This window comes from Eubalaena glacialis, chromosome 8 (assembly GCF_028564815.1).
Source record: "Eubalaena glacialis isolate mEubGla1 chromosome 8, mEubGla1.1.hap2.+ XY, whole genome shotgun sequence".
Classification (NCBI taxonomy): domain Eukaryota; kingdom Metazoa; phylum Chordata; class Mammalia; order Artiodactyla; family Balaenidae; genus Eubalaena; species Eubalaena glacialis.
The window spans coordinates 49,243,860-49,257,025 of record NC_083723.1 but is presented as its reverse complement, the minus strand read 5'-3'; the positions used below and the strand labels follow the sequence as shown (position 1 = coordinate 49,257,025).

The 13,166-nt window shown below is 33.7% G+C and overlaps 1 non-coding gene across 1 annotated transcript; it reads right to left on the bottom strand.

The window, feature by feature from the left end:
- Window positions 1–233: 233 nt before the first annotated feature.
- LOC133097099 (U6 spliceosomal RNA) lies at window positions 234–340 on the bottom strand. Its single transcript, XR_009701972.1, has one exon. It is a non-coding gene; the product is annotated as a U6 spliceosomal RNA (small nuclear RNA).
- Between the last annotated feature and the right edge of the window lie 12,826 nt (window positions 341–13,166).

Here is a 13,166-nt window from a genome sequence, read left to right as displayed (position 1 = left end):
TTTCTTTACTTTTTTTGTGTTATTCATAACACTGATTTCTAAGTTTATTTTAATATAGATTTTCCCTCCTGCTTTTTCCTAAGATACCTATAGCATTATTTGACATTTTACATGAGACATTTGTATGGTTGTGTATACGTTTCATGTGACATAATATGAGGAATTGAGCTGTTACACGCTTAGCTATCTTTTGTTTTGTTTTGTTTTGTTTTTTGTCACTAATTATTAGAGAAAAAAATATGGAACGCTTCGCGAATTTGCGTGTCTTCCTTGCGCAGGGGCCATGCTAATCCTCTCTGTATCGTTCCAATTTTAGTATATGTGCTGCCGAAGCGAGCACTATCTGTTTTATATTTACTTATATTTTGAGAACACCAAACATCATAAACTATCATTGATGATCACCGAATGAGAGCATCTTGACAACCATCTTGGATAGTATGATGTAGAATTCAAGAACACAAGGTCTGACAACAGACAAAAGTTTTCAAAACCTGGTCAGTATGTGGACTTTGGCATATGATCTATTCCTCTCAAGGCTTGTTTTTCTCAGCTGTAATGTGAAGGTACGTTGGCGTCTTAACCATTAAAATGATGCAGTTTCTACTTCAAGCAACAGAGTGTTATCTGCATTTCTATTTTACCTCCTTTTTCATTTAATCTGCATTTTATTCATATTCTTTATTGAGTTGCTTTTTACTAATATTTTCTTCTCTTCCTAACATGGGCATCTTTTGTCCAAGATCAAGCTGCCTGGTTAATTAATGGACAGTTTAGACAAGGACTCATCATTTCTTCTAAATGATGGTTAAATGGGATCCATGCTAGTTTTGACTATTTCCCTGCTGGGGTCATGATATTGAAGTGTAGGTCTTCTTGAAAAGATCTGAGGCCAAAGGCCCTCTGGACTCTCCCATCACTTTTCTGCCTGACCCTGACCTTTATTTAAAAAAAGAAGTGTAGTTTGCTGCTCTGACTTATTCACCACTTTGACCCAGTTTTCTGTTGAAATCTTTGTCCTACAGTTTGTGCAACATGATTCTCCATAATCGGGTCTTGGCCCCTCTGACCTGAACCAACTGATTGTACCCTGAGTTTAAGTGATCGCTCTACTTGGATCAAAGAAGGAAAGAGCTCCTTTCATTCTGTGTCAACACCATCTCAATAGTTGTCTTTCAAACAGCACTGTCTCTTTATCAGGCAAAAGTAAAACATTAATTTTAAATTTGTAGTCTCCTTTAAATGTTACAAAGCCCATATATATCTCTACTATCTTTTTAATTCCTTCTAAGTATAAGACAATGCAGATAAGGCAGGTACTATTGTTATCTTAATTTTACACACAAGAAAGCTAAAACCCAGAGAGGTTAAATGAGTTGCTCCAAGTTACACAGTAACCAGTGTGCAGAACTGAGATAAAATCTCAGGCTTTTTGAATCAGAAACCATTTTTTTTCTTCCAATAATATATGACTGACTTGAGCTATTCAACAAGCGTGAATCAAATGAGGAAAGACTAGGTACCGATAAACATTTTTTTTGTTTCTCTTTGGGAGACGTGTGGCCAGAAATAACATAATGATAAACTGAATGTAAATTTATGAATAGAACTTTGACCGGAGAGAAAAAAAAATTGACCCTGAAACTCTGCCACCCACATGTAATTTTTATTGAAATGTTTCTAAGCTGACTTGTTGATATAGCCAAGAAACCAAAGTGTCACTAAAGGAGTGAATTGTTTAGGTACATGGCCACAACACATGGTGTCCAGATCTGACTCAGAACATCTAGGGTATATTACTAGTTGTTAATGTAAAGAATATAGCACCTGAAAGAATAAGATGACATTAAGTAATTTTCTTTTATAAATACTGTTTTTATCTTTAAATTTAGAAGCAAACAAATATATTTGAGAGGGAGATTACTGATAATTTGCTAATGACATAGCAGATAACATATTTAAGCCTTGATGACTTGAAATTTCCTATTGACAAAATTGAGATAATATTGATGAAAAAATCCTATGAGCCAGTTGTGGGAGACTTTAAGTGTGTTTTTCATTTCTGTATTAATAATATATAATTCAAAGTATTTTACAGTAATTACTTTTCTTTTACAAATTTCCTTTGAGACAGTTAAACCACACGCTAGGTGTAACAGGAAATACTTTGCATGCCTAATTACAGAATTATGCAAATATTCCACCAGTATTACTATCTCTCCAATGATATGGATATATTTTTATCCTACTCACATCATTGAAAGACTTCTACCATCTGGAATAGCTTTCTTGTGAGTACATACCTATGTGTGGATGCATGTATTATGACTCTGTATACTTCTATTAGGAATCTTATTTAAAAATAGATATTTTCATCTAACTATCTAATTACATTTACTAGATATATTGGATCTATGAAATTAACTGAACTTCCATATAATTATTATATGATAGAGAATAACTATAGAATTGGTAATATATTGCTGAGCAAGTAAGAATATCCTTCATCCTGTATTCATGAACCAACGTGTACTAGGTATGGATAAAGTACTTGAAATACAAACATGAATAAAATATGACCAGTGTCCATTCTGAGCTCTAATTCATTGAGGTCATTGGCCAAGAAGCCCTCATGACCCATTCTGCTATTCAGTAGTAGAAACCTCTTCATGCCCCAAAGGGCTCCTTTTCTTTTTCTCTCTGGGCTCTATAGAGCAAGCTACCTTCTTTTCCTCTGGCAGCTACTACTACATCCTCTTTCCCCTTGGGCTCTTCACCAAGAAAGCCTGGATCTACAGAGGATGTGTCCTTCTAAGCTGTATACCCCTTACAAAAAAGGTAGCAGAGCTGACATAACTTCCCCAAGTGTAAACCCTTTGAACTGCAAATCATGAAGTAAAATCAATGATGATCTCATCAGATATGTCAAGGAATCATATAAAAGTAACCAAAATTTTCAAGACTATGTGAAATATGGAGTCAAATCAAAGATAGTTAATGGTATACTTCCAATGAAAAAGTAAAAAGTACATTAAAATGTTGTTTAATAATTATTTTATTCCTAATTCCTATTTTATGAATGTTTTATTCATACTGCATAGTGTATTAATACAGTAGTAAATGTATATCATTTATTAATATATATGTGTTGGGATATTTTCAGATTGTTTTTACTCAGAAGTATGCAGTCACATCATCAAAAAGTCTGCAAACAATAAATGCTGGAGAGGGTATGGAGAAAAGGTAACATTTCTACACTGTTGGTGGGAATGTAAACTGGTACAACCACTATGGAGAACAGTACGGCGGGTCCTTAAAAAACTAAAAATAGAACTACTATATGATCCAGCAATCTCACTCCTGGGTATATAATCTGAAAAACCATAATCCAAAAGGATACATGTACCCCAGTGTTCATTGCAGCACTGTTTACAATAGCCAAGACATGGAAGCCACCTAAATGTCCATTGACAGAGGAATGGATAAAGAAGAGGTGGTACATACATAAATGCAATGGAATATTACTCAGCCATAAAAAAAAATGAAATAATGACATTTGCAGCAACATGGATGGACCTAGGGATTATCATACTAAGTGAAGTGAAGTAAGGTAGAGAAAGGCAAATATCATATGATATCACTCATAGAATCTAAAAAAATGGTACAATGTACTTATTTACAAAACAGAAGTAGAGTCACAGATGTAGAAAGCAAACTTGTGGTTATCGGGGGGGACAAAGGGAGGAGGGATAAATTGGGAGATTGGGATTCACATATACACACTACTATACATAAAATAGATAACTAATAAGGACATACTGTATAGCACAGGGAATTCTATTCAATACTCTGTAATGATCTATATGGGAAACGAATCTAAAAAAGTGGATATATGTATATGTATATGTATAACTGATTCATTTTGCTGTACAGCAGAAACTAACACTACATTGTAAATAAACTATATTCCAATAAAAATTAAAAATAAATACCTTATGTTTCAATTAAAAAAAAAAAAAGTGTGCAGTCAGAAAAGTCTAGAGACCAAATCTACAGACCTCTTCTTTTATTCAATTAAAGTTTTTTTTTTTTCACAAAGTCTCCACTTTTCATGCAGGAAAGTCAATCAAAGGAAAATCTCTGAATGCCCTTTTACCGTAGGTGAAAAATTTGTGTTTCTTTGGGACTCCTACCCAGGTGGCACTATTTGGGCACTCAGCCATGCCCAGGAATGGCTTCTTTTTTCGTGGATAAATCTGTAAATGGCAAAATAATTAGCTAACTAATGATTATTATTAAAGCATACAATGCTACGAATGATACCGCTGATTGCTGAAAATGGTGAGAGTACAGATTAGTAGTAGTAAATGATAACAATAATAATTAATGACAGCTTTATGGCAAGCATTGTGCTAAAAGTTCATCAAAGGCAGTCATTTCCTCTATGTATAAATGAGGAAACACCTATAACAAGGAAACTAATTGCTTGGCAGAGTTATAAAAAACTTCGTAAGAGATAATATTTTTACTGGTCCTTGGCAAATAAATGGGTATTTGCTTAGGCACCTCTTGGCAAAGGACATTTCTGGGCAAAGTACCACCACAACAAAAGAGTCCTCACATATTAGTTCCTGGGAGTTAGAACACTCTCATTCACCCATCCTCTATTTTACTGGCTAGGTCTTACTCTTCTTTATGGTATTAACTTTTCTCCTGTTATCAGACTTCCTTGCCTACTGAATTCTCTGTTGAATTCAGTGTCCCAGAACACATATCTTAATTTCTCATTTAATTATTTGTCTGTAATCTCCAAACATTATTTTCACTAGGCTATAAGATCTGTGAGAACAAGGACCATATCTCTCTCACTCATTTTTATCTTTCCAGAGCCTAGGAGTATGTAAACATATAGTAAGTATCAAATACATTTGATGAATGAATGACTGAATATATTAGTCTGGCTTGATAACAGTCATATGCAACTATCACCTAGTGGTATCTAGACAGAGTAAAAATAAATACTAGTTTGGCCTAAGTTTTAAAGGCCTCTAAGTAAATAGAAGTCACAGCACTATGGCTAAAGAGTATAGATAACTGGGGGAGAATAAAAAGATACATATCAGATTAAACAAATTGGCCCTGAATCCAAGATGCTCCGTATTACTTTATCTGTGATAGTAGCAGGCAATTTCTTGATGCTTCTAAACCTCAGTGTCTTTATTTCTAATATGTGAATAACAATAACATCTGTTTCATGGGATCTTCACAGAGGTAGATGTAATATGAAATTAATGAAGCTTATGCTTCAAGGCCTATGATTTGCACAGGTACCTTTCAAGCTCTAGTTAATGAGTGTAGGACAATTAAGAATAGTTACTATTCACTGTTAAAGAAAACCTGAAATGTCCTAAAACCTTACAGCTTTTAAATGAAAAAAAATTTAGTAGAATTTCCTGCAATAATCCGAAGTGTTTATATGACCTTGGCTATAACAAGTTAGAAAGCTAAAAGGATCTTTCCTAAATTATCAATAACATACAAATTTTAATAACCTTGATAGAGAAAAGACTGATATTTTTTATTCTTTCCATGGAAAAAATTACAAAATTATTGTCATATGAACAGGCCAAAAAAGAATCATAGGAAGGGACTTCCCTGGTGGTCCAGTGGGTAAGACTCCACGCTCATAATGCAGGGGGCCCGGGTTCAATCCCTGGTCAGGGAACTAGATCCCGCAAGCATGCTGCAACTAAGACTCCACATGCCAAAACTAAGAAGCCCGCATGCCACAGCTAAGACCCGGTGCAGCCAAAATAAATAAATATATATAAAAAAAAGAATCATAGGAAAATGTGTATATGTGCATTATCTGACCAGTTCTTAGAATGCTGTATTTGGGGTTATATGCAGAAATAACTATTTAAATCATGATTATTAAAAAATAGATGTTAAATTGAAAGAATTTAACAGAGGAACAATCATCTTATTCTCACCAGACTAAAATTAAATAACATCTTTCTTTTTATTTGCCATTTGTTTTTTCCCATCCCTAACAAATGATACTAGAGAAGTCACCCCAGGTACAATTAACAAAACAGTGCAAACATTTTATTATAAAATGTATACAACTAAAGCATATTTTCCAATGATGACCAATGTTGGAATATGAAAAATGTCCTGTTGCTATCAATCTACAATGCTGAATCAGTGATTTTACTGTAAAGAGCTGATCATGTTTGTTAGAGGAAGAAAGTGCCAACTAACCAAAACAATATGTGTATTCTATTACTCTTCCCATTTGATGTTTGACAAAATAAAATGGTACCTACCCAAACCACAATATCAGGGTTATGTATCCAACGGAGTTTTGTTTATTTGAATCAATATACAGGATTATGCACGTTTATGGGTTTATATTACCACAGCCACAGATGGTAGCCACTGAATGTATGACATTTTTACATGGATGCACATGTTTTCAATGATGCTAAACTTAATAATTTATGTATTTTTTTTATATAGCCCATGAGACTGAAAGGCAGCCAAAGAGAGCCACATCTAGAAATGTTGCTGATGTAAACTAAATTAAGTTGAGCATAATGTTGTGCAAAACAAAATGAAAATTAAAAATAAAACAAATGTATCGGATGCAGTTTTAGTACTAATCAAGTACTATGGGTCACAAAGGTGATAGACATCATGTGCTTATATTAAATGATTAAAGGGAGAACATCTTCTGTTTAATGCCCCAGAATACTGTCCTCTCTGGCCTTCTTAAAAGATTACACAGCACTAAAGGGAAGAACATTCTTTATCCATCTGTGAAGAAATACAGACTGTGGCGGATGCAGGGGAGCCTGAATACATTGAATAATTAGAAAATAGTTCCCTAGAGATACAGAATTTAAAGGGTTACTGTTTAAAAAACAAACACATGCTCTGGAATTAAAATAAAAATAAAAAACCTTACCTGAAACTTATTGGAAAGTAATTTTTTTTCTTGCAATTAATATTTAGGTCCGCTGATAGCATATAAGTGAAGTGAAAAATGTCATATTGGAATTTAGCAGACTATACTTTCAAAGGAATTTCAACTGTTAAAGCTTAGTATCTCTTTGGTTACTTTCAGCATTTGTAGAAATTATTCAGAAGTCTGGTAAAGTCTTTTCCCATGCTGCTATTGCTAACAGAAACACTTTTTAATTATTTATGTGTGTGTTTATAAATTAAGCACACTATGTAAATGTATTCTAAATGTATTCTAACATGCTTTGCTATAAACTGATAATTTATAACTTCTAGGATAAATTTGCAAGAATAGAAAACAGTTCTTTTAATAGTTCACAAAATAAGCTTTCTTATGGGCAAAATTTAGGCAAGTCATGATTCTGCCTAATACACTGTACAAACCATTACTTCATGAAGTTTCATTTAACAGATATTTTGCCTGAAATGCAATCGCATGGTATAAATTTGATATAAATTGAGTGGTAATGAAAAATACCTAAGAACGAATAATAAATAGTGAATGTTTTGAAAGTAATAATACAAATTTATAAATTAGATTTTGGAAGAAAATCTTGTTAACAAAGCTGAAGTTTTAAAATCAAAAATGTTATCTTTGATAAATCATTGAACAAAGGTTAATTTACTCCAACTGTACAAATTTTTGATATTAAAAGGAGGGATATTTTTCAAATGTCTAATTACACAAACACACTCACACATGCACATACATACAATTCACAGACTTTTCTTTGTTTTTTAAAGCTTAGCCCATAACAAAGCCGAAAAGTGGAAGAGACCACACAGGTACCATATTTCTCAGAAGAAGAAACAATTAGCTCTGAAGTCTGCTTCAGGAAAAGTACTAGTTTAATGGGTACACACTGCTGGTCTGAGGCTGGGGGTTTTCCAGCAAACACCATTTTTGCTCTTTTGAAGTGTCTTGATGTTAAGAATCCATCTATTATATGAAAGAAAATGCTCAGGCTTTCTATCTTCACCTAAAGGTGTGGGCTACATGAATCCTCTCTATAAAGATATCAACAAAGAAAAAGACAGAGGGAAAATTGTGAATTCAATCTGAAAAGGCCTTCAAAAGAGATTAGCAAGCAGCGGCGGAGAATTAGATAATAGAAACAGTCTAACAAATGTTTAGAATTGGGTCCCATTTCTCTATATTTTCATCCATATAGAAACTCATTAGAAACTCATCTTAGTGGCTCAATTTTTCAGAAATTCCTTAAACTTGCTTTAAGCCTATTCATCCTCCTTGGTTGAACAGCACTGATGATTGCTGTGCGTGAGATTCTGAGAGGGGACAGTAGAGAATCATGGAATCCCGTACTTAATTTTTCTTAGCATCATAAACCTTGCTTCCCAACACTTATCACAATTCTAATTTTACATTTATTTGAGAGTTAATTTGATAGTATCTGCCTCTCAACTAAACCAACTGTTGAGAAATTGTTTTAACTCACCATTTATCTCTAGCATATGCAGTACTATCTGAGTCATAGTAGGCATTCAACATAACATTTGATGAATGAATAAGTAAATAAAAGCGGAGGTGACTCTCATAAAATCCTTTGGCCTAATCCTACTGAAGACCACGGTAAGCAGTAAGCCTAATAGCTCTGCGGATCATATGTTAATGCATAACTTACAGTATTGGCAGATCAAACAAATTAGATGGAGTAACGCTAGGCATAAGTTAAATGAGCAGCTTTTTAAGAATATTTTTTGCCCTCTGTTACCTTAGAAAAATTTTCCATCTCTAAATACGGTTTCTTTCAAAATAATCTTTAATCCTACTGAATGTTTATTTTTGTATCTATTGTAGATGTTCTAATTAATTCCTCAAACTGGTTACTAATGTAAAAGAAGGTATAGTCAATGATATAATTTTATTCATTTCAGACTTATGCTTTGCATCTAGTTACCTGGAATCTTTCATCACTGTACCTTTCCTATGTGAACTCCTAATGATCCTAAAATATTTATGCACATATGGATGGTTTCCAATTAACTTTGGAGTGTCAAATGACAGTGATTTGAGGAATTTACTAAAAGCATAAACTGAATAAGAGAGGAGTAAGCCTATCTTGTATAGTTAAGGTAGTTTACAAATAACTTTTCGTTTTAGAAATCATATATGCTATGACCACATAATTATTAACCAATGTTTTGATAGGCGAAATAAAGGCAAAAATAATCAATAGATTATTTTCCTATGTGTAGAAATGTATGTTTTATTGTCAAAAGAAAGTTTTATGAAGATATTAATCAGCATTTGCTAAGAGAGGTTGTGGTATGTAATAGAATTAGCACAAAATGGATTCTAGTTCAAGATCATCCAATTAGCTAATGGTGCAACCTTGGGCAAACCATTCTGACCCTCAGTTTATTGTCTGTAAATAAGCATGTTGGATCAATAAATGCCAAACCTAAAGTTCCACTATTTTCTATAGCAACCTCAAGAGTTATCATTCTAGTTCTGATATTCTTGCAAATTTTTGAATGGAGAATTTGAATACATTGTAAATAGTTTGACAGGTTTAATAACTAAGACAAAGATTGAGGAACTCAGCAAAGAGTAGTTTTTTGTTGTTTTAAAGAAAACATATTTTAGTTGACCTTGATGAGGATTAAGTACGTAGACACTGCATGTAAAATGTTTAGAGCCTTAGAGCTCAAAAAGTAGTTGAGCATTTATTATTGAAAAAAATCTTAGCATATGGAATTGAACAGTGAGTTTTAGATTGTGTACTGGTTGGTAGTTTGATATTAAATTTTTATTTTGGGGAAAAAAGGAATAAGTCATTAGAAAATGTCAAAGGAGAGGTGGGATAAGGAAAATAAGATGGAGAGACGATCAATAAAGAATGAGAACTCTTTTTGCTCATAAAATCTTTTAGATAATTGGTTGATGAGAAACAGAGCATATACTCAGTGGTGACGCATTCTGTGTTCGCCTCTCCCACTTCCTCTCCCTCCTCCTTTCAGAGGCCTTCTCCTCCTCCTCCCGATTGACAAATGCCTAACTAGCACCTACCCAGGAGACAGAATGTGTATGTAAACTATGACGACTGTAATTTGCCCAAAGCTTTAGTACCATCACACCAGTTGTACGTATGTGTGTACTTACGTGTGTCTGTATTATACTTAAAATCTACTTTTATACAGTACACTTTTACACAGTACAAAAAATAAGTGGTATTCTCACAGGCTCAGTTTGCCATCAATCATATCAGCAGATATATTTTGAGTTTGTTCTGTTAAAGAAAGTTAATGCTCAGACTACTCTATACACACATTGATTGATATATTTTGTTGTTACTACATATTAAATTGAAAAGTGGACCACATATAGTGTTGATCTGGGGTTAAATAAGACTAACAGAGTATAAAGAAGTCTGATGGAGAGAAATAGACAAGTAGGGGTGTAAAAGAGCCAATTGCCCTTGACTATATTCGATTAGTATGTTCACATAACTTATACTTGTCTTTCCTCAGATGTACTGATCTCCCAAAGTCCAAAACAAAATTTCCCTCTTCCAAGTAACGTATCTAGGTGCTTGTAATGATGTGTGGATTTTCTTTGCTAGTTAAAGCTGTGTGTGTGTATGTGTGTGTGTGTGTGTGAGAGAGAGAGAGAGAGAAAGAAGGATATAGTTTACAAATGCCTTGGCTTACTTACTTTCTTTGCCACCCTTCTCTTCTCACATTTCCCAGTGGCAGTGTAGGGTGAGACGTGATGGAATAGGTGAGAATAAGGGGAGGTTATCACCTTCTCAAAGTCACCACTGTTGTTTCTCCAGGCTCAGATTTCCAATGTTTTTGATCCTGTACAAAGGATATGCTGAATTTATATTTTGGAAAATGCCAAATAAGCAAGGAGCAAAACCAAAATTAGGCCTAACCTAAGGCAAATCCAAATCTCACCATCATAGAATGAACTAGAAAACAAGAAAAACTGAAACATTTAAAAATTAATTATTTACCCCCAAAACATGTTTAATTTTTTTTTAAAGTTTGGCATTATAATGTACTACTTTTTTAGCATGGTCTATAACTTCTTTGTGCCAATATTCTATCATAAGTTTGCAATATCATATGGATGCTCAAATATGATACTTGTTTGGTTGCTATGATGATCGTAATACAATGATTAAAGCAAGGAGGGTCTCAGCTTGTTTTGACACATCTATACGTTAAATTTTTTAAATTAAGTGATGTTTTACAGTTGCTGTAGTTACGTGGTAAATGTAATTATGTGAATTAAATGTTTATGATGTTTTGTAATTAATAGTTACCAAACTTTCTTTTATAAATTAGTGTGTGCAAGTTTGAAAATTGAATCTGAGTAAATTAGTATTCATTTAGCATATTACTTAAATAAATGAAACTGCAGTTTTGAAAGACAAAATGCTCATTCTATTCTGAGGTCGGTGAAAGATGCAAAGATATTTTCATCTAACTCAGATGTGATGCTATGACTAACTTATTATTTTCCTTCCTGTAGTGAATGACCGAGATAAAGACCTATCTCCATGTTAGTTCCAGAACTCGAAGACTGGTAAAGATGAATTTCATTGAGGCAATCCACAACTTAAATAATTTTTTAATGCTTAAAGAAAATACTTACTGAATGTTTTCACAAAATTAACATGATTGCCCTAACTTGTGTTTTTATTTATAAATGCACGTGTCTGCTGCTTCACAAAGTCACCTGAAAAAAAATCCTTAATCCTTGGATCTACATTTGGGCAAAAAATCAATGTAATTGGTAGGCAAAATAAAAATAACATTTCTGAATTTCCACCTGGATCTCTACTTTCACTGAATATACACTTTGTTCAAGACCTTTCTTGGAACAGAATGTTTAGTAGAGTCTTCACAGCAGGTAACACAAGAAACATTTGCATTCTGAAAGAATACCATTTGGATTTCTTCTACAGCTGGTTTCAGCAAACTATTTTCTCTGCAAGCAATCATTGGATGTTATTAAGTACATGTTATCTGAAAAGTACTGCATTAAAACATTCCTTGCAGCATCCTTTTCAACATGAGAGCTGCTATTCTACCTTGTTGGAACATCTTGCATAAATAAATGCCAAGGAAGTTATAGAACCTCTCCTCTTTTATGGAATTTAGGTGAAGGAGAACGATAAAAACATGCCATTATCTTTCTGCTTATGACCAGTAATTATGTCACGTCACTTTAACCACTTTCTAAACATATAAAGAATGTGAAAAAAATGGTTAAAGGAAGAAAATACTGGGTGAGACTGGGGGGCTGAACCTGGTTCCAATGATCTCCTTACTTCCAAAAGCCTCTATTCAGGACACAGCCTCCTCTTAGCCTCACCCCTGTGCACAAAGCCTCTTCTCCCAGATCATATTAACAATCAACCATATGGAAGGGAGAAAGGACCGGAACCCATCACTGCTAGGAGCCCTCTCCTTATACCATAGTGAGAGAACTAAATATGCCTTCTCCATAGAAATGTTATATACTACACAGTAGGTTTAGGTTACATTGCACTGGCTTAGTTCTGGGGGCTACTTCTAGGAAAAATTAACTTCTAAATCTAACCAAATCAATAAATGACTTTAGAAGGCTATTTTGAAGTGGCTGACAGTCTGTTTTTTACCATATTAGATCTATAGCTGTCATTTGAAAGGGCTATTCATTCAAGTGCTTTGGAGTAATAGTTTCAAATGCCTTTAGCAAGTTGGAAAAGTCACTGCCCTCAGATGACTAACACAGGAAAGGTCAATTAAGTAATAGTCTATTCTATTTTACCAAGCTTCTTCCCCGCCAATGCCAAAATATAAATTTATTTTTCAAGAGCTCAAAGGTTTTAAGAAGTGTTCTGTATTATGAATTAGTTATATTTTTAAAGCTACTTTTTCTGTTTAATCTAGATTACATAAGGCATATAATTTTCAACTATTTCTCACACCTGAACCTTCTTCCCTTGATTCTATGGGTCATTCCTTGAGTTCAGATCCTTATTATCCTGGAATATTGTAATTTTCTTTCAGAAGGACTTTTGGCTTCTAATTTTCCCCACTTCTAACACATGCTATTGGCAGACTAGGTTTCTCAATGTAAGGAGCACTGATATCACTACTGTGTTCAAAGATTTTTATTTGTT